Genomic DNA, 25,582 nt, shown 5'->3' on the forward strand with positions numbered 1-25,582 from the left:
CAGGATTCTTGCTCCTCTCCCTGCCCTTCTGAGTGGTCAAAACAGGGGAGTATGGGCAACCTGATTTTCCCTCCTTTGGGAAGTTTAGGTGTCTGTCTTTTTCAGAGTTTTGCGGAGGTTCAGAGAATTATCGGGCTTCCCTTGTGGCTCAGCTGGTAAAGAATCCGCCTACAATGCAGGAGACCTGGGTTCAATCCCTGGGTTGGGAGGATGCCCTGGAGAAGGGAAAGGCTCCCCACTCCAGTATTCTGGCCTGGAGAATTTCGTGGACTCTATAGTCCATGGGGTCACAAAGAATCAGACACGGCTGAGTGACTTTCACTTCACTTCACTTCAGAGAATTATCAGCTAAGTTACTACAATCATAAGGAAAAATGTGTATTTGTAGTAACACTTGATGGTGGCTACTCTTGAGCATGTCATTTGAATGTAAACGCATTCTGTCTTCCCAGGAAAAAATGGCCTGGAGACCTTTGGGCCTCACGATTGAATCAGATTATTAGGGTTCAGTCACACTGCTTAAAAAAAGAAAACAAGGGAAGACCCTAAACTCAGAGCAGGGATGAGGGAATGGCTAGGAAAGTCAGGGAGCAACACGTGGGCAGCAGACAAAGGTGAGCTGCTTGGACTCCATTCAGGGATATGGTTTCTCATGGCTTGGAGAGATGCTTAGGAAAAGACCTGCCGTGAGGACCCAGATCAAGACAGCCACGGTGCCAGTGAGGTGACAGCAGAGAACAGGGGAAACGACGGGGGAACCGAAACCACAGCAGCCAAGGTCTGCTTGCTGTGGAGATCAACAGCCCACGTGTGTGAGCAGCAGCAGGGCAGGGCTTTGCATATACTTTGTTCACTGTTCCGTCTCTACCGCTGTTCACAGTTCTTGGAACATAGCAGCACTCAGTAAATACTTGTCAAATGCACGAATAAATGATTGAATGACTAAATCAACCCCCAGAGCTTTAGTGTTGTATAACGCAAAACAGTTAATTAAGAAAATGTTTAAAACTATGGTGATATATAATTATACTTTATTTATTTTTATATTTACTTTTATAGATTTTGTTTTTTTCTTTATTATTGAAGTATAATTACAGTTAGTTTCTGCCATATAAAAAAGTGAGTCAGCTATGTTATGTTTTATATTTTATATATATTATATATGTTTTATAAGCATGCCCATCAAAAATATTAAGGCTTTGTACTTTAATCACATTTAGTTATGTAAACATTCCATATACATATTTTACTGTTTTATATTTTTACTGTTTTATAATTATCATCATTGCTAAAAGATGGAAGGGGTAAGCAGGGAGATAAATAGCAAAGCTCATAATGGGCTAAATATGATGGCAAGAGCTATGTGATGTGACTTGTCTAGTCCTGAAGCACCCAAAATCAATAGCTGTCTACTTTCTAAAAGTCCTGCCCTATGTTCAGGCTTAACTCTTTCCTTAGAATAAAGAAAACACATCATCTTGGAATTTGCTGTGCTTTTTTATTTTTAGCTCACAAACATACTGAAAATATGAAGTATTTAAATTTGAGGGAAAAAAGCATTATTTCATCTTAAAATGATCCAGATTATTAACTAAACTGATTTATTCCAGATTTTTATCCTGTAAGATATTAGTGAATATTTTATTAGAATGTAATTGAGATATAGTAGATAATTTTAACTTAGTGGCTTTTTTTTCTTGAAATATAAAGTAAATACAACATTATCATAATTAGTAGCTGATATCTTATAATTGCAGCAATAACATGAAAATGTAGTGGGCTTAAAATAATCCTGCACATAGAAAAGTATTTACTGAAATTTCACACTAGAGTATGTGCAACGGCAGTTTCCTAACATTGTAGCTAAATAACAGTGAATAAGTGCTTTGTTTTACAAATTAATTATGCAGATATTAAAAAATATTATAACCTTGGCTACTGCAATAGTTTTTTTTAATGGAGCTGCATGCTAAGTCACTTCAGTCATGTCTGACTCTTTGCAACCCTGTGGACTGTATCTCTCCAGGCTCCTCTGTATATGTGTATATATATACATATACATATATATATATATATATATATATAATGGGCAGGGGAGCCTGGTGGGCTGCAGTCCATGGGGTCGTGAGGAGTCGGACACGACTGAGCGACTCCACTTTCACTTTTCACTTTCATGCATTGGAGAAGGAAATGGCAACCCACTCCAGTGTTCTTGCCTGGAGAATCCCAGGGACGGGGGAGCCTGGTAGGCTGCCGTCTATGAGGTCACACAGAGTCGGACCCGACTGAAGTGACTTAGCATATATATATACACACATAACTATAGTTATGGAGAAGAGGAGGGAGAGAAAGGAGAAATTTGAAATGTAGAATCAGAGTTATCCATGAGATTTCATACGTGGAAGAATGGCTGAGTTTCAATGTGTTGTATTATACCCAGTTGGGACCAAGCTAGTGATCAGTGATTCAGAGATTAGGTCAGAATTTGGGGAGAAAATGGTTTCACCATCGAGTGCTAAACAGATCTGGAGGTCAAATACTCAGGTCAGACTCCAATTGCAGCCTATGATTCACCACATCTGGGATTCAGACATGTCTTAAAGACCAGTGAGATGTGGTCTGTTTACATGAGAGTCCTCTAAGTAAGAAATTCTTCCTATTGGGAGCTGAGGCCATGGGCTTCAGTGTCTGGAGAATTCCAAGTTCACCATGGAGTCTGCCTCTTGGATTTGTCTCTTACTCCAGCCTACCATGGGTTCATGTTCTCAGCTAAGGACATGAGTGGACACAAAAGGCATGAACTTAATACGCTGCTGCTGCTGCTAAGTCACGTCAGTTGTGTCCGACTCTGTGCGACCCCTTAGACGGGAGCCCAGCAGGCTCCCCCGTCCCTGGGATTCTCCAGGCAAGAACACTGGAGTGGGTTGCCATGTCCTTTTCCAATGCATGAAAGTGAAAAGTGAAAGTGAAGTCGCTCAGTCGTGTCCTACTCTTAGCGACCCCATGGACTGCAGCCTACCAGGCTCCTCTGTCCGTGGAATTTTCCAGGCAAGAGTACTGGAGTGGGGTGCCATTGCCTTCTCCAGACTTAATATAGTTTCAGTGAATTAAATGCCCCCAAGAGCATAGGGATTCCAGAGTGTCCGTAGCACACAAAAGGATATACAGCAGCCCAATAGAAAGAAGCATTACTATGACCAGAGGCAAGGTGCCTGCCTACCAGTATGACCAGCAGAGGCTGAGGGACTCAGTGCAGACTAAGGGTCACATCTTCAGGACAAGAACCTTGAGAGATGGAGAGCCCAAAATCCTGGAGGGTGTGATACATACCATTAATCACTTTCAATTCACTGTTATCTGTACTCCTAGGTGATATGGCCTAAAGCAACACAGATTGTCTATATGATAAACCTGCAGTGAATCTTCAGTAAGTGTTCATGCTAGGCTGGTACCACCTTACTTTTCTTTGTATCTGATCTTCTGATTTCATACTCTTCCATGTTGGGGATTTCTCTTCCTATTCTAGAATGCCATAAGGTGGGGAGCAGTGTTTTCATTTCTGCTTTGTTCTCTTAATCCTATTTCTCCTGAAGGGAAAAGTCTCCATGGGGGTGTGTGGTGGTGGGCAGGGGATGGGTTAAAGAGTGAAAACCTTTCTAGAAGTGTCCCTAGATTGTCTAACCAAAATAAGTAGGTGAAACAACATATAATTAATCATCCAACAATGTCAGAACCTAAGCCCATTTTTTGTCTTTCTGATACATCATTTATACCTTGGGAAACAGTCCTTTCTGTAGAGCCACCTGTGCACAAGAAAGTTTACAGAACTTCCTTGAACTAATGAGTTAAGTTCTTAAGAGTCTGATTCAGGTTATAATATTAATTTATCGTTTAAGGGTTGATCACTCTATGCATTGCATGAGGAAACCAAGATCTAAAGAATGGTTTTTATCCTCATGAACATTACTGATCTTTCTTGAACTTGAAATAAGCAAGATGTGTCCAGAAAAATCTGTGCAGATTCTAATGCCTGTGTACTTCTGCTCTGTGCAAAGAGGAATAGTGCATAGAGACCATAATGACAATTAGATCTCCTTGAAGAGGACTGGTTTAAAGGCTTTTAATAACCTGAAGATGCCAGCTGTGATAACATAAGAAAATGAGTTTAGTGCACCAATTATATGCTCCCATAATTCTATGCACTTTCCTAGGATTCCAATGCAGGCCAAATAGTTATCACTATATATGTCAATTTACCAATTAAAATCAACTCATGGTCATCCTCATGTTATATTGCCACCCTCTATCATCCCTTCTTTCAATTCCAAACTGCAAGGGTTATGGCTACAATCAAAGCTAAACTCGTTTACAGCACTGTTTAACTGCCTCAGTAATTAAACACCAATAACTCACCTTGGGTATTTGTGTTTGGACTACCTCTTGCATATTTTAAGTTTTCAATGTTATTGTCTAGGCCACAGATTAATATCCTGGTAAAGTACCGAGAATAGGTACACCCTGTGGACTTTACCTGCAAAAATAGGAATGGCTACATCAAAAATATGGTTTCCTCTGTGAAAAGAATGCTGTGGGCCTGGCTGGGCAATGAGAAGGGCTGTGCTAGCCTCTTCTTTTGTTTTTTAAGTAGTCAAGTTTCAGGAGATGCGTTTGATCCATGAGATAGTCTGATGTTATAATAAGAAATTTCCGCCCTCAGAACCGTCCTTGCTGTCATGCAGGTAGATGTGTATGTCATGGGCCTTGAGCAAGAGTCCCTGCCTGTGCAATGCGCATGCTCAGTTGCCCAGTTATATCTACTCTTTGCAACCCCATGGACTGTAGCCTACCAGGCAGACTGTAGCCTGTCCATGGGATTTCCCAGGCAAGAAAACTGGAGCGGGTTGCCATTTGCTTCTCCAGGGGATCATCCCAACTCAGGGACTGAACTCTCATCTCCTGGTTGGCTGGCAGATTCTTTACTGCTGAGCCGCCGGTGAAGCCCTGCCTGCACAAAGGAGGCAGTAATTGGGACTGACCCCCCACCTGGCTGGCAGGTGCATGGGCTGCTGTTTAGGAATTGAGCCTCCAGAGGGCGCACCTTTTTCTAGTTGCAGGAAGGCAGGACATGTGCTGGCCATTACCTTTCCAATCTCCTTTGAGTGGAAAAGCCCAAGCCTTACAGCCACTTGTTGTAGAGGACAAATGCACCGTGTAGGGGGCCTAGAACCTTGACATTTACCCAATGCCAGGTGATGCAGCGGGGGAGGAGGGGAGAGCGGGGGAGGGCCTGGGACGCCTGTCCCCCACTCCAATCAGCAGGGAGCACCTTCCAGCTCCTCTTCCACAGGCGGGCTACCTTTGGGAATCTCAATAGCAGTGACCTTCCAGTTCACTCCAGCTTATTTCTAAGCTTGTTTATAGATGACCACACAGCATTATGAATGGAATTTGGGTATTATCTTACACCTAACCTATTCTGTCTCTTCTCTGAGCCCCCAACCTCTTGAATCAGGCGGGTTGTTTTGACTTTAAATAGGATTTATGCCAAGTTTAATATCTGAGTTTTTTTTTTTTTTTCATCGTCAGTGAAATTTATTGAACCTTCAGCAGGAAATTGACTGTAGGGGACATGGCTGAGTCAGCACCTTAAAGGGCACATCCTGCTCCTAAGGCAGCAGCCTGAGCTGATGGCCTTGATGCTTAGGACAGGACCATAAATATGTGGGTGCCTTGTGTTCAGATGTCTGCGTGTTCATATGGGGTTCTCTTTATGAATTGTCTCTTAATCCAGTGCTACATCAGAGAAAAGATGGCTATACTTTGTCACTCTTGAGTATTGAAAATATTGGGGGAGGGAGGTCATGGAAGAGAAGGCAGGGCTGCAAGTCCAGGCTGACCTTTTCTCCTGCTGAACTAAGCGGCTCTGCTTGGAGGGCTCTGCAAGGACCCACCTGGTCAAGTACATCCTGTGGTGACCCTGACCTCCTCTCAGATCACCTTAAATAGCCACTGTCTGTCACTTCTTTCCATTTGAAAACTGTCTCCCAGAGGACACTCTGCGTATCTGCTTTTCTTGGGAGAAGATTCTCCCATCTTCTCTCCTCCACCTATTATTCACACAGTGGGTTCAATTGCATTCCTCACTTGAGGACCCAGGGAGTCTGAGTCTGAGGGAATGTAACCAAAGGCAGTTCAGTTTTCATTTCAGAGCAGTGACAGCCCTGCCCATCCAGGGAAGACAGCTTGGAGGGCAACAGGGAGGCCAGTTAGAGCCCCACACAGTGAAGGGAACTGTAAAGGCCAAAGGGGTCAGAAGCGTCCAGAACACTAGGGCCTCTGGGCCTGGATCACTCTCCCTTCTTTCTGGTTTTCTCTAGTTAGAGCCATCAGCAACTACAGAGATGGAATCGGAACTAAAGAATTGATAGCCCCTCACTTCAGAGATGGGCTTCCTCGATGGCTCAGCGGGTAAAGAATCTGCCTGCCAAGCAGGAGAAGGGGCTTCCCTGGTGGCTCAGCGGGTAAAGAATCTGCCTGCCAAGCAGGAGAAGGGGCTTCCCTGGTGGCTCAGACAGTGAAGAACCTGTCTGCAATGCAGGAGACCTGGGTTCAATCCCTGGGTCAGGAAGATCCCTGGAGAAGGGAATGGCTACCTTCTCCAGCGTTCTTGCCTGGAGAATTCCATGGATAGAGGAGCCTGGTGGGATATAGTCGAAGGGTCGCAAAGAGTCGGATATGACTGAGCGCTAAGCACAGGCACACTTCAATGATATGGGTGGGGCTCAGCCATCACAGGGGTCTCTTCACTTTACCCAGAAACTGTGAACTCCTGACGCGTATGCTCCCCTCACCCTCCTCTTCAGAAGCCCGCTGTGGACGTGACTGTACAGTTATCTTTGAGTCCTCATGCCCCCCGCTTCCATGTGCTGTTCCCTCCATTCTGACTTGGAACATCTCTGATCACCGCAGTCACTGTAGTTCACATCCTCCTTTTCTCTCATGCTGACTTTCACTACGCAGCGCTCTCCTGTCCGGGCTCCCCGCTCCACCCCCAGATGTGTCCCTAATGGCTGCCAGATCAGCAGCACTCTTATGTTGGTGCCCGTTTCCTTCTCACAAAGCTTAGCATCTTCTTTAAGTCTTTAGAGTCCATCACTTCAACTTTCTTTAAATGGGCATTAAAAGTGCCCTGAGCTCTAACCTCCAGTTCACTTTTCCAGCCTGTTTCTCATGCTCCCACTTACCGACCCTTCACAGGAGCTGTAGTTGATGTTTCCAGTGCATACTCTGCCCTTCCCTATCTTTGTTCCCATCCCCATTCCTCTGTCTGCATTCTTAAAGCCTCTGCAATCCATCTGATCCTGCTCAATTGCCCTCCCCCATGAAGTTGTTCTCACTGTCCTTCAGGCGAAAGTGATCTGCTCATTCTTTCATTGTACTTATCATGTCTACCTTGTGATATAAATCTTTGTGCACCTGTCATCTGGTTAAACTAGGAGAATTTTTAGGTGAGAATACCCTTGTCTAATTCATTTTTGTAGCCCTTAAATCACCTAAAACCAAGCCTTGCTCCTGGTGCCGAAGAAATCGCTACCAACTGACCAATTCATTGATCTGTTTGCAATTTTGATGGCAGAGGAAGTTACATGTGAGTAGAATTCTGAAGCAGGGCTCTATGACAATGAGAAGGCTGCAAATCCTCTCAGCCCCTTGTTTTAAGTTCTTGATTTTTAATTTCCTGGGTTTCCCATGAAGCATTAAGTATATGAAAATAAAAGGATTCTTTGTCTTTGCTTAAGATGTTCTCTTTGAGTATTCAGTAATGACAATATCTGTCCTTCCCTCGTCTACAGTAGGGCAAACGTTCTTTGCCATTAATTCTTGGTTAATTCAGCAATTTAATATTATAGAAATTGCTGAAGTGAGAGTCTTTATTCATATGTCCCATTACCACTACTCTGCTGACTCAATTCTTTAAGACTATTATTTTCTTGAATCTTGAGATTTCTAATTCTCTTTAATTTGTATGGTTCTGTATTCTGTCCCTTCTACCTATTTTTGAAATTATGTACCACTTTGATAATTCTGTATGTTTTCTCTCAGTTGAAAATGGATTGATTCAAAATCTTACAAGCATGTACAAATCATCATTGTGTTGGTTCCAATGTACCATCTGAAACATGAAGTCAGGACACACTGTCTGGTCTAAGGGTTTTCTACAGTCTTAGTAGCCAGAGCTCCCCTTTTAAGACCGTCTTAAGGCTGCAGACACAGTAAAATAAGAAGGAGCAAAGATGGAATCAGACAAAGCAGCCCCTAGACCTCCTGGCTCATTTAAAATTTCCAGGCCTCAGATTTCCAATCTGAAAAACAAAGCGATCTCTAGCCATAACATGCTATCACTTTACGAGCTTGTAAAACTTATATCTAGGAGGGAAAGGGAAAATAAAACACAAAGCAACATAAAGTTGACAAAACATTTTGGGGTCCTTAGAGTTTCTAAATACCCAGTTTTAAATATGAGCTCTATTTAAAAATGTGAGTATTTGGTAGAAGACTTGGCTGAACTTGATGTAATTATATGAGTTCCTAAGCCCACCATGTCTCTGTTAACATTTGAATGGTAATATAGTATACAGCTGGGTCTTCCCCAGTGGCTTAGCAGTAAAGAATCTGCCTGCAATGCAGGAGCCGCAGAAGACATGGGTTTGATCCCTGGGTCAGGAAGATCCCCTGGAGGGAGGGCATGGCAACCCACTCCAGTACTCTTGCCTACAGAATCCCATGGACAGAGGAGCCTGGTGCACTACAGCCCATGAGGTTGCAAAGAGTCGGAATGACTGAGCCACTAAGCCCAGCACATCCCAGTACAGGCCGCGCTGCTGGTAAAGGATCCGTCTGCCTTTGCAGGAGACACAGGAGGTGCGGGTTCAGTCCCTGGGCTGGGAAGATGTGCTGGAGGAGGAAATGGCAGCTCACTCCAGTATTCTTGCCTGGAGAATCCCATGGACAGAGGAGCCTGGCAGGCTACAGTCTATAGGGTTGCAAAGAGTTGCACATGACTAAAGTGACTTAGCATGCACGCATAGTATACAACAATACTTGTGCAGACGATAAATGATTATTTTAGGGAAGACAAGAATCTCAGTCTCATCAAATAAAAACTTACACTTGTGCCACCTGTAAATGTTTAGTAATATCTTAAGTAATGACTCAGCAGTGTAGAAAAACCTTTTCTCTCATCTGAGTCTCATAAGCTCTTGGTGAGGGCTGCTTTATTACAGCTGCATTTTACATGTGAGACAACAAGCACCAAAGCACCAGAGAGAGCAATGCATGTACTTGGCTTTGATTTTTTTCCCTCCAGTGTTTTGTTTTGATTTGGAAGACAGTTCTTCTTTTTAAGTAGCTGAATAGGGAAATGTAAACAATATCATGGAATTTTATGTTGAAGTCACTTCTCTTGATTTAACTTTTATCTTGGAACTTTTGGGGCATTTCAACAGCCTGGGTACCAAACAAGCATGAATGGGGGATGATGTCTGAGAAAAAAAGAATTTTTTTGGCTGAATTTAGGCATTTAAAAAGAAGAGACTTGTCATGGTATTCTTTGGGCAATCAATATATTTTGTTATTAACTATTTTATTAGAAGGGTCTCTTTGTATTGTGGTTGTGCCATCCACGTGACTTCTTGCCCTAGGGTTTCACACTGCTTAGAAACCTAAGGAAATTGGAAATAGCAAACGTTATGAAGATATTGCATCATTTCAGCAAGAGGGTGTATGATCCATTATTCTGACATCTTGCTTGTCTTCTTTACAGTCTGATTGGTTATCTAGCTGTATAGAAATCTCTCGACATCTGGAAAGCTCAAAGGAAAAAAGAGCAGACCCACTTTATTATCCTGTGCTCTCCAGGCCTGCCAAGTACCCTATAAGAAAGATAACAGGGATATGAGATTGCAAACATCAGTTTAATGATAAAGCACTTGTCAGGAGATAAAGTCTTATGTTTAAGGCATGAGAACTCATGAGCTAGAGACTATTTGGGGAAGATATGAAGTAAAGAATGTGAGGCTGGGCTGATGTTTGTATGGTATTTCCTAGGGTGATGTATGACATTAGGGACATCACAGGCGGTGATCTGCATATGTGCACTGTGATGACTGTAACCCAAGACATTGATGGTAAAACTTTGAGGCTTTTTAGCAGTTACTCTGAATTAATCTCTGAATACTGCCCCAACTTGTGTGTGTGTGTGTGTGTGTGTGTTTGAGTGCACTTCAGCTTAAAACAGATAGTCAGGTGATTTGGAGCTTCAACTCTGGCTCTAGAATAAAGATCCTGTGGCTTTCATTGTTCCCAAAGTGAAAAGCCTACAGAAAAATCTTCAAGAAAACAAGATCTGAGATGAAACACTTTGGCCACTGGGTGCCATCCTTGCTCCACGCAAGGATTTGCTGAGCTGCCTTTCTAGGAAAATGGTTAAAACCCAAAAGACAGCAATTTAAAAGTAATTCCAAGATATAATAATGTTTGTGTGTGTGCATGACCTGGAATATGTTAGTGACACAGGCAGCTTATTCATTTGCCCAGGCGTGAGGCCAAAGAAGTGGGAAGAATCTCAGTTCAGCCTTTTCACCAAAGCCTGGTCCAAGCTGTCCGCCGGCTCTGTCCTGGCCAGTGGGTGGCAGGGAGCTGACAGTGAGGTGGTGATGATGGCGAGGGGGTGCAGTGGGTCTCAGGGAGTCAGCTCTCAGACGCTCCACTAATTATCTTTACTGCTGTGTGTAGCGCTGCCCGTGACAGGGCTTGAACCTCGACATCTGTGGGACTGTGCTGTCCCCTCAGATGCAGCCCTTTCATGACCAGACCCAGTGGACCTTTTCCTCACTCTCCTTCCTAGGAATGCTGCTCGATGGTGAAATAGTGAATCTATTTCTGGTCCTTTTTGTCTCCCTAGAAGCAATTCATGGAGTTCATACAGATACCATCTCAGAACCCCCGTAGTCAATAACACCGTATCCGTGCAGGATTTTGCTATCTTTGTATTAGACACTTCTATACAGAAAACCCAAGAAGTTAAACTTGGCATTATCAAGAATAGCCACAGGGACTATTCTCTGGCTGACATGTAATGAAAGGCTGATGTTTTCATCCAGGGTCTCAAACATTTGGTTGGGATTAAAAGGATTTAGGGTGTGAACAAGAATTTTAATAAAAATTGAAAATCGGTCAGTCACACTGTAACAGAGAAAACCCTAAAATCCTTTCTGTGAGATCACACTGTGGATGGGGTCCAAAGTCAAGATAGATTTTGCCTCATTCCCCCAGGTAGGGAACCGTGCAGCTGGCCTCCTAGTTGGCCCTCGAAGGTGACACAGTGATTCCTACGGGGACTTCTTTAGATTCACTGTAATCAAATCCATACCCGCATGAAAGGACAAAGGGTGAGAAGGGCTGATGAGAACTTACCAAAGGGCAGGCTCTCTTCAACCTATCCCGGGATAAAGGCTTATATACTATTCTGCTGTTAAGCATCTCCAGGTGGATGGGCTTTAGAATACATTTTCTAGGCTTACTGTAGGATAACCTGATGCCAATCATTTTCTAAAGATTGCTGTTCGCTCAAAGCAGTGCTATTATAGCTGTAGCATTCTTGCTGATCCCAAGTGCTTTCATAGCTCTTATTTCATTGAATGTTAACAGGCCTTTAAAGAAGCCTTGGTGGCCGTATCCTATTTATGGATTGGGCAGCTGAGGGAGAGACAGCTCACTGCCAGTTTGGGGGGGCATGGCTTCTCACTGCTGAGTTCCTTCTCCTCGACTCTCCTGCTCAGCACCTGTGCAGTCCCCTCCGTGTGGCAGTCACCTGGAAAACAACAAAGGTTTCATGAATGTTTTACCATGTGCCAGGTCTGTTTCCAGTGCCTTACCTATAGTAGCTCATTTAATCCTCAGAAAACCCCAGCATTATTTTTCATATTTTCTAGATGATGAAACTGGGGTACAGAGAAATGCCCAATTAATTATAGTGTACAGATTTTTAAAAAAACAAGGTGTAAGTTGTCACGCTGAATTTGTTATATTCCCTTTCAAAATGATGTGGAACCCTGTTTGTTTTCGGTTTTCTGGTCCTGGCTTGACCCTATCCTTATAGTCAGATTATGAATCTTTCTGTAACCGTGGCTTAGTTCCTTAATAGACGAGTTCAAATTTCAATAGTCTCTGATGCGGCTGTTTGGATTGGTTGGTTGGATTTTAAGCTTACATAGTCTGTGAGGTTACCTGGCCCTACTGTTTCAGCAAGGGCTCTTTCTCTGCCTTCAGCGTTCTGAAAAAGCAACTTCAAGGGTGAGGTCTGTGAGATCAAAAAGCAATTTTCCCCACAAAGGGAAAATCCCAAACATATCTCGTGCTGAATGATCCCATTCCTCTCGCTCCTGGGTTTATTTTCCTCACATACACTGTAATTCATCTTAGGCCTTTCCAGAGGTGGAAGGGAGTTCTGTGAAAACCAAGCTTGGTGATGGTTTCTGCAGCAACAGGTGGCCATCCTCACCCCTGGGCTTACATTTGTCAAACAACTCCATGAAGCACTGATGCTGGATCCTAAGGGAGGATACTTTATATACTTCCCCTCACCGTCCAGAGGAAAGCCCTAGAACTCCAAAAGAGAAAGACAAGAGGGAGAGAGGCTTTCTGTGAGTTCGTTGCTCCAAAATGAAAAATCATGGGAATCTGTCTCCCTTTAAAGCCATAGAGAAATTTATGCTCCTGCCTGAAACATCTTTCAAATCATCCATGACCTCTTTAAAAATAGCTTTCCTCTGGTTCTCTGAGAAGTTATGTGTGAGAGCAGAGGCTGGTTATTTTGATAACCCCCCTAAACACCAAAGGTCCACGTGTCATATTTTGGGGGGATATCTCTGTGTTTGCTGGGCAACATTCAGCATCTCCTCCACTGGAGCTTTATGCAGAGAGAGCCTGCACCATAATTCTCCCAGGAGGAGGCAGGATTGCTTAGGGTGTGAGGTCCCAGGTAAATACTCCTCTATGTGTAAGCTCAGAGTTCCTCCCGGGAAACGCTACAAACCGGAGTGTGTGTGTGCATGCGTGCTCAGTTGCAACCAATTCTTTGCAGTCCTCTGGACTGTAGCCCACCAGGCTCCTTTGTGCATGGGATTCTCCAGGCAAGAATACTGGAGTGGGTTGCCATGCCCTCCTCCCGGGAATCTTCCCGACCCAGGGATGGAACCTGCGTCTCTTGCGTCTTCCTGCCTTCTCAGGCAGATTCTTTATCACTGAGCCACCCGGGAAGCCCCAAACAAGAGTACAGGAAGATCTGCCCCCTGAGATTAGACTCGAGAAGCCACCTGACCGCTCCTGGTATGGGCAGCAGCAAGCACCTGGATATGTCCTCAAGCCAAATGGGCAGACCACATCACAGCAGCACTGAGCCCCTGGTTGTGCTGACTGCAGCCTGGCTTTGCTTTATAAAGGAGTCAGCATGGCTTCTATCAGGGCCTAAGTTTCTCATCTTTCAGCAGCTCCCTCTAGAAAGAACTGTTACCAAGTTCCAGTCTGGAGAATGTTAGGGAACTTTTCCACTTGGTCTGGTTTGGGCCGAGTGCCCATCCCAGAGCCAATCAACTGTGCCAGGGCATAGTCACTGAAGAACATGTTGGCTCCAGGTGCAAACATGGTGTGAGTGGAAGAAGGACCAGTGCCCCTGAGAGGAGAACAGTACTGGGTGGACAGTGTTGCAGCTGTCCTTCACACGGGAGTGTATCTGCATGGCACTCTCAGATTCCCTGACACAAAGGGGAGGTGCTCACAATTCATACTTTGCAGACACTGGGTGACCCCTGCCAGTGACCTACTTGCTGAAGTTTCTCAAGAGACTTTGTCTAAATCACATTATTAAAAAAAAAAAAATTATGTCCTCAAAGCATTTCTGTATCCACAGCTAATCCCACTGATGGTCACCCTGATTTGGCTCTCAAACTCACCCAAATCTGATAAGGCAAATAAATATATCTTCTAGATATGTACCAATTAAATTGGCCCAGGAATTCCTCTTTAACAACTGCTTCAGAACCTGGTCATCGCGTTAACAGCATCTTTCTATTGCACGTGGACACTGGAGGCTCTGATGTATACTATAACCAGAAAAGTCCCCTTCAACAGGATCCACCAATAATCCACAGATACGTTCTGGAATAGTTTTTTCATGAACTAATTAGGACCTGCTGCTGCTGCTGCTGCTGCTGCTGCTGCTGCTAAGTCGCTTCAGTCGTGTCCGACTCTGTGCGACCCCATAGACGGCAGCCCACCAGGCTCCCCCATCCCTGGGATTCTCCAGGCAAGAACACTGGAGTGGGTTGCCATTTCCTTCTCCAGTGCAGGAAAGTGAAAAGTGAAAGTGAAGTCGCTCAGTCATGTCCGACTCCTAGCAACCCCATGGACTACAGCCCACCAGGCTCCTCTGTCCATGGGATTTTCCAGGCAAGAGTACTGGAGTGGGGTGCCATTGCCTTCTCCAATTAGGACCTACTGAATGATTAATCAGATCAAAGTCTAACATCCCTATGTCTGATGTTTGAAACTCACAGTAAAATAGTTCAATTCCTAATCTACTTCCTGGCCTCATTAGAATTCAATTAGTAGAAGGACATTCTTTCCTAGAGGCTCTTTGGCAGATTTGTGTATGAACAGTTAACCTGGTGTTAGCAAAAGCAGTTATTTGTATCCAAACAGCTCTCTGGCAGCAGAGAGAATCCCAAAGCTGTTTAGACAAGACTTTGCTTGTCCTCCCACCAGGATGCAAATATTTTAAGTGGACAGAGAGGGATAAAATGCAGTCCATGCTGATCCCCACCCTGACCACATCCTGTGGCTGCCGGATTATTTGGACTTGAAGGTCAGGGGAGGAAGGTGAAGGAAGGGGCGCTGGAGACAAGGAGACAAAGAAAAATTTTAAAGGCCTCCTGACAGTGTTTAAATTATTTCCCTGAATAAACAAGTCTGGATTTTAAAATGTATCAACACACAACTACAAAAGATATGGAGAAATGCACATATATTTCTAGGTAGATCTGCTAATCAGACCATGAAAAGCAGGATATTGAGGGTAAGACAACCTTGAGGGTTTTTTTTTTCTTTCTTTTTTCCCGTAACTGTTCTTCAGATGCCTAAATGTAGACTCAGGGAGATTTATTTTTCTTCCACAGGGTATGTTATAGTTGTCACTCAGCCTTGAAATAGTTTTCCTCTCCAGTGGAACATCAGGCCAGTGATATATTTGCATAGCTGTTCCCACCTGTCACTCATGTCAGCCTCACGCGTCACCATGCATAGAATGCTCAACCAGCCAATGGCAGGCTTTTAAGCTGCTGCATTTACAGGACATGTTTTCAAAATATTCGCAGTCACCCAGCAACAGGAAAAGGCATTTCATTGGCTCCCTCCCTGTCAGCTAGGAAAGACAACAATCCAGATGGACTTTAGCTGTGAAGAACAAGATGAGGCAGTGGGAAGGTGGGGAGGCTAGATGCCTGAATACCCGAGCCACTCGGTGACAGATGTGATTGTTTATCAATACAAAGCATGATGCTTTTGTCCTCCCCACCCCCAGTAAATAAAAATCCAATGTTAAAAAATAACACTGTCATGAGGCACACAGTTTTCATCTGCAGGGTCATAAGGATGCATAAAAGATCAGCGTTGGCCCCCAATGTTATCTGCCCGATCAAAGGAAGTCTGCTGAACATGGAGCCTTCATGAGAAATAAATGCGGGCTTTTTGCTATGGAAACAATTAGCCTGTCTCTGCTAGAGGTGAAATGCCACCTCTAGTGGGTATTCTAAATGTGATATAGATCCCTTAGGTTACTTTACCAATATCTGAGCTTGTGAATTATTTTGCTTTTAGAAAGTTCTACCTCCTCTTCAGGCTACCTCTCCCCCAACCCACCCAACTCCCCACCCAGAGAAGAATCAAGGAGAGAGCCAAGGAACAAATCGAGGTGACCTGGGCCCTGAGCAGCAAGCTATCTGGCCACCCCAGGCTCCTCCAGTTTCCCCTTCACATGGTCCTGTGCAAACCACACGGGAAGACAGGATTTTCTCTTTGTTTCTGCACTTTTGTTGTGACTATGGGACAGCAAATTAATATTGACTGCATGCATAGGTGAAATCAAAGCAATTAGAGAACCGAAGAGCAAATCAAAGCTCCAAAAGGAACTCGCTGTAAACCAGACAAGGAAAAAAAATTAATGAGTCAACTGACAACGCCCAGTTCTTGCTGAGGTCCCAGCCTCCCTTACTTCAGGCTGCATGGTGGACGGGCCTACACTCTTAGTGATTAAACACAGCTAAACTCTAAAGGCTTCGATGCCAGGAATGCGTGGATATCTTAGTCACTGGTTAAGGACACTGGCAGAATGCAGAGCAGGCAGTGGGAACTGGAAACTTGCTCAGCATAACTCTTCCCTGCCCGCTGCCCTGAGCAGCAGCCACTCTTGGCTGGCTTAGGACAGCCAGATGGAGGGAAGGTGCTGTCTGCTCTTTCTGAGAGTCAGTCAGGTTGGAAATTAACACAGTCGATAGTGATTATAATGAACAAGCCCAGTATTAACTGGGCTTCCCTGGTGGCTCAGATGTTAAAGAATCTGCCTGCAATGTAGGAGAACTGGGTTCGATTCCTGGGTCAGGAAGATCCCCTGGAGGAGGAAATGGCAACCCACTCCAGTAGTCTTGCCTGGAGAATCCCATGAACAGAGGAGCCTGGCTGGCTACAGTTCATGGGGTCACAAAGAGTCAGACACAACTTAACGACTAACACAAACAATGTATTAATAGTAGATCCAACACTATTCAGTCAGTTAGTCTCTCGGTCGTGTCCGACTCTTTGCCACCCCATGAATTGCAGCACGCCAGGCCTCCCTGTCCATCACCAACTCCCGGAGTTCACTCAGACTCACGTCCATCGAGTCAGTGATGCCATCCAGCCATCTCATCCTCTGTCTCCCCTTCTCCTCCTGCCCTCAATCCCTCCCAGCATTAGAGTCTTTTCCAATGAGTCAACTCTTCGCATGAGGTGGCCAAAGTACTGGAGTTTCAGCTTTAGCATCATTCCTTCCAAAGAACACCCAGAGCTGATCTCCTTCAGAATGGACTGGTTGGATCTCCTTGCAGTCCAAGGGACTCTCAAGAGTCTTCTCCAACAACACAGTTCAAAAGCATCAGTTTTTCAGCGCTCAGCCTTCTTCACAGTCCAACTCTCACATCCATACATGACCACAGGAAAAACCATAGCCTTGACTAGACAGACCTTAGTCGGCAAAGTAATGTCTCTGCTTTTGAATATACTATCTAGGTTGGTCATAACTTTTCTTCCAAGGAGTAAGTGTCTTTTAATTTCATGGCTGCAGTCACCATCTGCAGTGATTCTGGAGCCCCAAAAAATAAAGTCTGACACTGTTTCCACTGTTTCCCCATCTATTTCTCATGAAGTGATAGGACCAGATGCCATGATCTTCGTTTTCTGAATGTTGAGCTTTAGGCCAACTTTTTCACTCTCCAATATTATTACATGCCTATTAATTCTGTAGACTCACATTAATAAATTAGTACATGAGTGTCATTTCTGTGTAGTTTTTATGGGTTTAAAGATAACACAGATTTGCCTTAGCTGGACTCTAAGCTACTTGAAAGTTGCTGTATCTTCAATGCCTCACAAAGTGCCTGGCACATGGTAGGTGCTCCATAAGTATTTCTTGAGTGACTGAAACAGTAAATTGATGACTGAACTGATGAATTAACAAATGACACAAAATCTATGAATCTGTGTGAGTTTCACAAATGACAAGCCTTGGAAAGTTGTAAAGCATTTCAATCTTCTTTTAATTGTTTGAGTCTGTGTGTCGGGTTCAGTTGCTCAGTCTGACTCTGATCCCATGGACTTCAGCACGCCAGGCTTCCCTGTGCTTCACCATCTCCTGGAGTTTGTTCAAACTCATGTCCATTAAGTCGGTGATGCCATCCAACCATCTCATCCTCTGTAACTCCCGTTTCCTCCTACCCTCAGTCTTTCCCAGAATCAGGGTCTTTGCATCAGGTGGCCAGAGTGTTGGAGCTTCAGCTTCAGCATCAGTCCTTGCAATGAATATTCAGGGTTGTTTTCCTTTAGGAGCGGTCCTGAAAAGCCAGCACATCATCAACACATGGGCTAAAGCTTCAGGAGCAATTATAATTCAGATGTGATCCCAAAGAAGGCCTTCTCTGGCACATCAGCGCTTTGGAAGGCTCTTTTTCTCTCTCACTTACCAGAGCTCTGTGTACTGGAAAGGAGGTAACTGAGCAGCAGGGGTGGCCTAAGTGGCAGGCCTAGGTCAGAGTGAGTGTCCTGCCTGGACATTAAATTCACCTAGGCACCAGAGCTCTTAAAAACAATACCAATGTGTGAGCATCACCCCCAGATGGTTTGGAGAGAAAATGGGGCAGAGGGCTAGTATCGGTATGTTTTAAAACTCTCAGTTCATTCTATGATGGAGCTAGGAATGAAAAGCACAGATCTCTCACAGAACACCATTCCATGGGATAGTGATAGGTGCCACATATCTACAAAAAGTGTTCTGGTGAATACTCAATGAAATAAAGTTAAATAGTTGACTTTTCTGAGACTCCACCCCCTCCTGAGCATTGTGCATCTTCTGGTAGGGGGCATACCAACTTTTGCCCAGCCAGTTTTGACCACATCTCTGTCCAAGGCCATCTGCTAATGGCGTCTGTAACAGGGTGCTGGGGAACACCAACCCGGACACCCTCTGGCCTGGGTCCACACATCATCAAAGGAAGCAAAGGCACAGAGTCCTGAGAAGAATGAGTCGGGGCATCCACCAGGGGTCATGCTCTGTAAGCTGAAAAGCCACGGAACATCCAGATCCTAGCAATGATACTGTTCAGAGGAAAAGCCTTTAACTGTTGTGCTTATTATTAAATAGTAGTTGCAATAAAGACTTGTCTCAGGAATTTCCAAAGAGCAAGTCACTTTAATTACAGCAATGTGTATTTCAAAGCTGTTCCCATTTTTATTGTCAGTATATGTACCCTGAAAAGAAAATATGTTGATGTTTTGAGTTGTAAATTGCCTCAAAGGATGGGAGCTCCTTAAGATTCATCTCGCCTTAGAATATCCACAGACGCCCAGAGAGCAGGGCTTTACCTCCAACTGGGGATCTTGGAAAGGAGGTAGAAATAAAACGGAATTGACGGTGATATCGAGCCCAAGTATGTGCAGGAATTAACGATGTACTAACTATCTAACTGCCTAAAATAAAAATTGGTAGTCGGTGATTTGTGTTTTACTGGGCAGAGGTGGCAAGGTTTCTTATGTGCCACTGAGCTTATGTACTGTTGTAAATGAAACCTCGACTCCAGCTTTCAGGGTCTGAGAAGGGAGCCATATGAGCCTGCATCTGCATCTTCCCTTCTGCCCAGGACATTCTCTGAATATCTGACCTATTCCCTTTTCCAGTGACCTCATCATTTTTCCATTCACAATGTCAGTAATCTATAACAGTCAGCAATTTCTAAGTCACAGTAAAATAGTGACGATACTCTGTGACAAGCATCCAGGGACCTCAGAAACTATTCAGGTCGTGTTTGTTTAAAATAATAGCTTTAGCAATTATTATTATTACAGCTATCATTTATTGGGCACCTACTGTGTCCCAGGCACCTTACATGTCGTATAGTAACTTAATCATCAAAATAATTCTCTGAAATTAGTGATTTGGCCCTTCTTGACCTGCTGACAAAAAAGATTTTCAAGACCAAGATAATCACAATGGTGTGATCACTCACGTAGAGCTAGACATCCTGGAATGTGAAGTCACGCCGGCCTTCGAAAGCATCACTACGAACAAAGCTAGTGGAGGTGATGAAATTCCAGTTGAGCTATTTCAAATCCTGAAAGATGATGCTGTGAAAGTGCTGCACTCAATATGCCAGCAAATTTGGAAAACTCAGCAGTGGCCACAGGACTGGAAAAGGTCAGTTTTCATTCCAATCCCAAAGAAAGGCAATGCCAAAGAATGCCCAAACTACTGCACAATTGCACTCATCTCACATGCTAGTAAAATAATGCTCAAAATTCTCCAAGCCAGGCTTCAGCAATACATGAAGCGTGAACTTCCAGATATTCAAGCTGGTTTTAGAAAAGGCAGAGGAACCAGAGGTCAAATTGCCAACATCCACTGGATCATGGAGAAAGCAAGAGAGTTCCAGAAAAACATCTATTTCTGCTTTATTGACTATGCCAAAGCCTTTGACTGTGTGGATCACAATAAACTGTGGAAAATTCTGAAAGAGATGGGAATACCAGACCACCTGACCTGCCTCTTGAGAAATCTGTATGCAGGTCAGAAAGCAACAGTTAGAACTGGACATGGAACAACAGACTAGTTCCAAATAGGAAAAGGAGTACATCAAGGCTGTATATTGTCACCCTGCTTATTTAACGTATATGCAGAGTACATCATGAGAAACGCTGGGCTGGAAGAAGCACAAGGTGGAATCAAGATTGCTGGGAGAAATATCAATAACCTCAGATATGCAGATGACACCACCCTTATGGCAGAAAGTGAAGAGGAACTAAAAGACTCTTGATGAAAGTGAAAGAGGAGAGTGAAAACGTTGGCTTAAAGCTAAACATTCAGAAAATGAAGATCATGGCATCCGGTCCCATCACTTCATGGGAAATAGATGGAGAAACAGTGGAAACAGTGTCAGACTTTATTTTGGGGGGGGCTCCAAAATCACTGCAGATGGTGACTGAAGCCATGAAATTAAAAGACGCTTATTCCTTGGAAGGAAAGTTATGACCAACCTAGATAGTATATTCAAAAGCAGAGACATTACTTTACCAACAAAGGTCTGTCTAGTAAAGGCTATGGTTTTTCCTGTGGTCATGTATGGATGTGAGAGTTGGACTGTGAAGAAAGCTGAGCACTGAAGAACTGATGCTTTTTTTTTTTAATTCATTTATTTATTTTTTTTAATTTATTTATTTTTTAATTTTAAAATCTTTAATTCTTACATGCGTTCCCAAACATGACCCCCCCTCCCACCTCCCTCCCCACAACATCTCTCTGGGTCATCCCCATGCACCAGCCCCAAGCATGCTGCACCCTACGTCAGACATGGACTGGCGATTCAATTCTTACATGATAGTATACATGTTAGAATTCCCATTCTCCCAAATCATCCCACCCTCTCCCTCTCCCTCTGAGTCCAAAAGTCCGTTATACACATCTGTGTCTTTTTTCCTGTCTTGCATACAGGGTCGTCATTGCCATCTTCCTAAATTCCATATATATGTGTTAGTATACTGTATTGGTGTTTTTCTTTCTGGCTTACTTCACTCTGTATAATCGGCTCCAGTTTCATCCATCTCATCAGAACTGATTCAAACGAATTCTTTTTAACGGCTGAGTAATACTCCATTGTGTATATGTACCACAGCTTTCTTATCCATTCATCTGCTGATGGACATCTAGGTTGTTTCCATGTCCTGGCTATTATAAACAGTGCTGTGATGAACATTGGGGTACATGTGTCTCTTTCAATTCTGGTTTCCTCGGTGTGTATGCCCAGCAGTGGGATTGCTGGGTCATAAGGTAAGAACTGATGCTTTTGAACTGTGTTGTTGGAGAAGACTCTTGAGAGTCCCTTGGACTGCAAGGAGATCCAACCAGTCCATTCTGAAGGAGATCAGTCCTGGGATTTCTTTGGAAGGAATGATGCTAAAGCTGAAACTCCAGTACTTTGGCCACCTCATGCGAAGAGTTGACTCATTGGAAAAGACTCTGATGCTGGGAGGGATTGAGGGCAGGAGGAGAAGGGGACGACCGAGGATGAGATGGCTGGATGGCATCACCGACTCGATGAATGTGAGTCTGAGTGAACTCCGGGAGTTGGTGATGGACAGGGAGGCCTGGCAGGCTGTGGTTCATGGGGTGGCAGAGTCGGACACGACTGAGCGATTGAACTGAACTGAACTGAACTGACCTGATGGGGCGCTATAGTTTAGAGAGATAAAATGTCTTGCTCAAGTCAGTATCAAAACTGGGATTAGAACTACTGTCTGTAAATGTTCTTCACAGTACGGTGTGCTCTTAAATGTATCGTATACCTTGTTCCATTAGTTAAGGGATATAGCAATTAATACAAAGGAGATAATGATATGTATTTATAACTTCATATGTGAACTCTTTTAGTAAATTGAGACTTTAATCTCTAAATATAATTTTACAGCACTTTTTTAATTTTTAAAAGAATATTTGGCATCATATAATTGTGGCCCTTATTTGCAAAATGGTTTAGGGGCTGAAAATAGCAGATTAGTGGATACGTATATGTTTATACAGACATGTGCCAACTTTGGTTTTGTCTAGTGAGCATCCTTTGATGTCTTCATCAGGGGAAGATGACTTTCTAGACTCATCTCTGTGACACGTTAACTCCTAGTTGTTTGGGGAGCTGTGATATCTGACCACATTCCTTTAATGAGCCCTTTCACGATACATTTATTGATGAGAAAGCTGGCTGAAGTGAGGACCCTGTCTGTAGCCGTAGAAAATAACAAAGCAAACTAGCTTCTTAATCTTGCTGTCCCTGCCTGGAAAGAAGAGAATAATTTTGACATCCTTCATCTGACTGAAGTATGAATCTAATGTTTGATGACCTCTGAAAGGAAGTGTTAGAAAGAACAGTAACAACAACCAGAAAAAAGGCAGTTAAAAGATGAACTCATATATGTCCAGCAAACATAATGGTAGACGGTGGCTAATATTTATTGTGTCTCATGAGAAACGAGTCTACTCTTGCCTATGCTTGCAATAACGTACCCGTATTTGACTCAAAGAAAATATCTTTTGGCATTTATCCACGTTATTTTTCACCACCTAATTCAAAAGCAAAAAATTTCTAGTTATTTCGATATTTTATTTTTATTCCCCAGAAAGCAGCTTCTGATGCCAAAGAATAGTTTTATCAATATAAATAATCTACCTTCAGGTGTTTTATATCATATTCAATGACAAACTATGAAATGTAACATTTTTCCTTTGACAGCCCATGAAATCCATCATGTGTTTTCATAGATCTTTCATTCAGAAAAAGATTTGAATTTTAAGGATTTATAGTCTGATCAGAAATATTTGATTTTAAGATTTGCAGCTTTTAAAGTCAATAACAGGATTTACTAGTAAAAATCTAAAGTCAGTGGGTGAAATGTTATTGTAATCACTTATCCTTTGTGACCTTTGAAAGAATAAAAAAATAACTGCTGTCTCATGCCTATAGTTTATATTCAGTCACACTAGATAAGAACAAGAAGCTATTTTACTTTACCTTGCAGTTCATGACTCTTCCAAGAATTGCTCATATACTGTTGCTAGGGGCTGAGCACACTGAATGATCTCAGTATTTAATAAGACATGAAGAGATAAAACAGAAAAGGGGCTTTACTCACCTGGTGTGTGTTTATAAGAGTAACTGGCATGATGAGAAATGTGACCTGATTTGTTTTTAGAATATAAATTCATAATCCGTTGACTCTCTTTTTTAGATGGGCTAGTGTACTGATCTCTTATATGGATCCATAAAATGGATTCAATGTAAAGTTTCCATGTAATCAAATTATTATTATAAAGGACAACTATTCTCAGAGGTAATTACAATTTTTAAGAATATTCTCTTTTGGATAAACTGTATTATTTACTCTTTATTAGATGAGTAAAAATGCTTCCATGTGCTGAAATTTCCCCAGTATAGAAGTGTAGCTATGACCGTGATGCTAAATGCATCATCTAAAATGCCTCATAGTCAAGGCAAAGCTGTGAAAGGCTACCGAGTAGGTCAGATCTAAGACAGAGAGCAGAGCACGCTGAATGTTTGTAAATCCTGCCTCAAACTGGATGCGCTGGACTGGGAATCAGGAGAGCCTGATCTTAAATCTGACAACAACAGCTACTCTCACCCTGGGCAAGTCATTCAACCTCGCTGGCATTAGACTAGAAGAAACCGGTCTTCTATTATTTACAGACTTTCCCAGTGATATTCAGAGGCCCACACCTTTTCTCCTTTGTCCCTAATATACTGAAATAAAGTTGAGACGAGGTCTCAAAGGCTCTCCTGAAGTCCCAGAATGCTACAGGCAATCCAATGAAAGGTAATTCACCCAAGAACTGCAATTCACCCAAGAACCCAAAGATTCTAAATGGAGCTCAGGATTAGAAGAACCACAGGGAAGGATGGAGGGACTCATGTCGGCTTCCCTAAGGATTTTAACTGGTCTAAGAGAGCTGTTTGGAACGCTCTCCTAGAACAATTCTGTCCTGAGTTTGGAGACCGGAGCCCCCTGAGGCTTGGCCCAGACTCTCCCTAGCAGACTCCCTATGCTGCCCTCCACCCATCTAGCAGTGAAGCCTGGTGACTCAGACGCAGGGAGGGCAGAAGCCAGCTGCTGAGAGTGCAGGGCCCACAGCAAACGAGTTCAGAGTGGAGCGCAGAATAGGGCAGAGCAGGGTAGACTCAGGCCACCTGTCAAAATGGGGCCCAGTTGAGGGACCATGCAGCAGTGAAGTAGGTCCCTGAAAAAATTTTTGGTGCTTCTCAAGCTATTTCTTCTTCACTACTGAGAACACCACCTCCAAAATACTTGGTATCACACGGAAGCTACAAGTCAACGTTTCCCACTGCATCTTCCAGCACCAGCTAAGTAAACCTTTCAGACATATCTGCTCCCCTCCCCCAACCAGCTGAGATTTGCAGGATGTTTTCTTCCCTGGTCTTCTTTCCTGTGCCCACCGACTTCATCTCCGTCATCCCCACCCCTCAGTTTTGCTGTCACAGTTGTGGATAGTTACTAGGTTTCCCCAGGCAATCAGTATCTATCTTGTTTCCGTAATATTTGACACTGGGATAATCCCGGTCAATCTTCTATTGTCTCTCAATGAGACTGAGCTCTTTGCATTGCAAGTTTCATTGTTCACCACCTTTTCCCTCTCCTCTTCATCTCTCACTCTCTCGGAATCTCTGTCCATACCCACTTGTTTGGTTAGGGGCTCTGAATCCTTACCTCGCATGAGTAGCTTTCTCTCTCGCTGGCAGGTGGAGCTCGTCTTTCCTGGTCTAAGAATCTAGAGTTGCATTTTCTGGGTCTCACTTGTGCACAGTTGTTATCTTTTTTGTGTTCAACGTTGTATTGAGAAATCAATACCAGTCGGATTATTTTTCCTTTTTAAGTTACTCCTGGTTTCTGTTTGGCAGCTTATAAATTTGGTTTTCCTTCAACCTTAGATTTCAGGAATTTTATCAGAACATGCCTGGATGTAGGCATCCAGATTTCATCATTTCTGTAAACTCTGGTCTTTCTTCAGTTTAGGAAGGCAGCCTGTTTCGGTTATTTAATCATTTCCTGTCCTCAGTAGGTTCCATATTCCCCTGCTGGAATTCCTGATGTTTGCTCATTTTCTTCCTGGATCTGTCCTCCAAGCATTTTGTTTTTCCCGGTA

At 43.4% G+C, this 25,582-nt stretch overlaps 1 protein-coding gene across 3 annotated transcripts in view; it reads left to right on the forward strand.

Annotated features, from left to right (window-relative positions):
• PDE11A (phosphodiesterase 11A) overlaps positions 1-25,582 on the forward strand; it is a 462,517-nt gene that overhangs the window by 314,127 nt on the left and 122,808 nt on the right. The window lies entirely within an intron of this gene.

Source organism: Ovis aries, chromosome 2 (assembly GCF_016772045.2).
Source record: "Ovis aries strain OAR_USU_Benz2616 breed Rambouillet chromosome 2, ARS-UI_Ramb_v3.0, whole genome shotgun sequence".
Taxonomy (NCBI): Eukaryota; Metazoa; Chordata; class Mammalia; order Artiodactyla; family Bovidae; genus Ovis; species Ovis aries.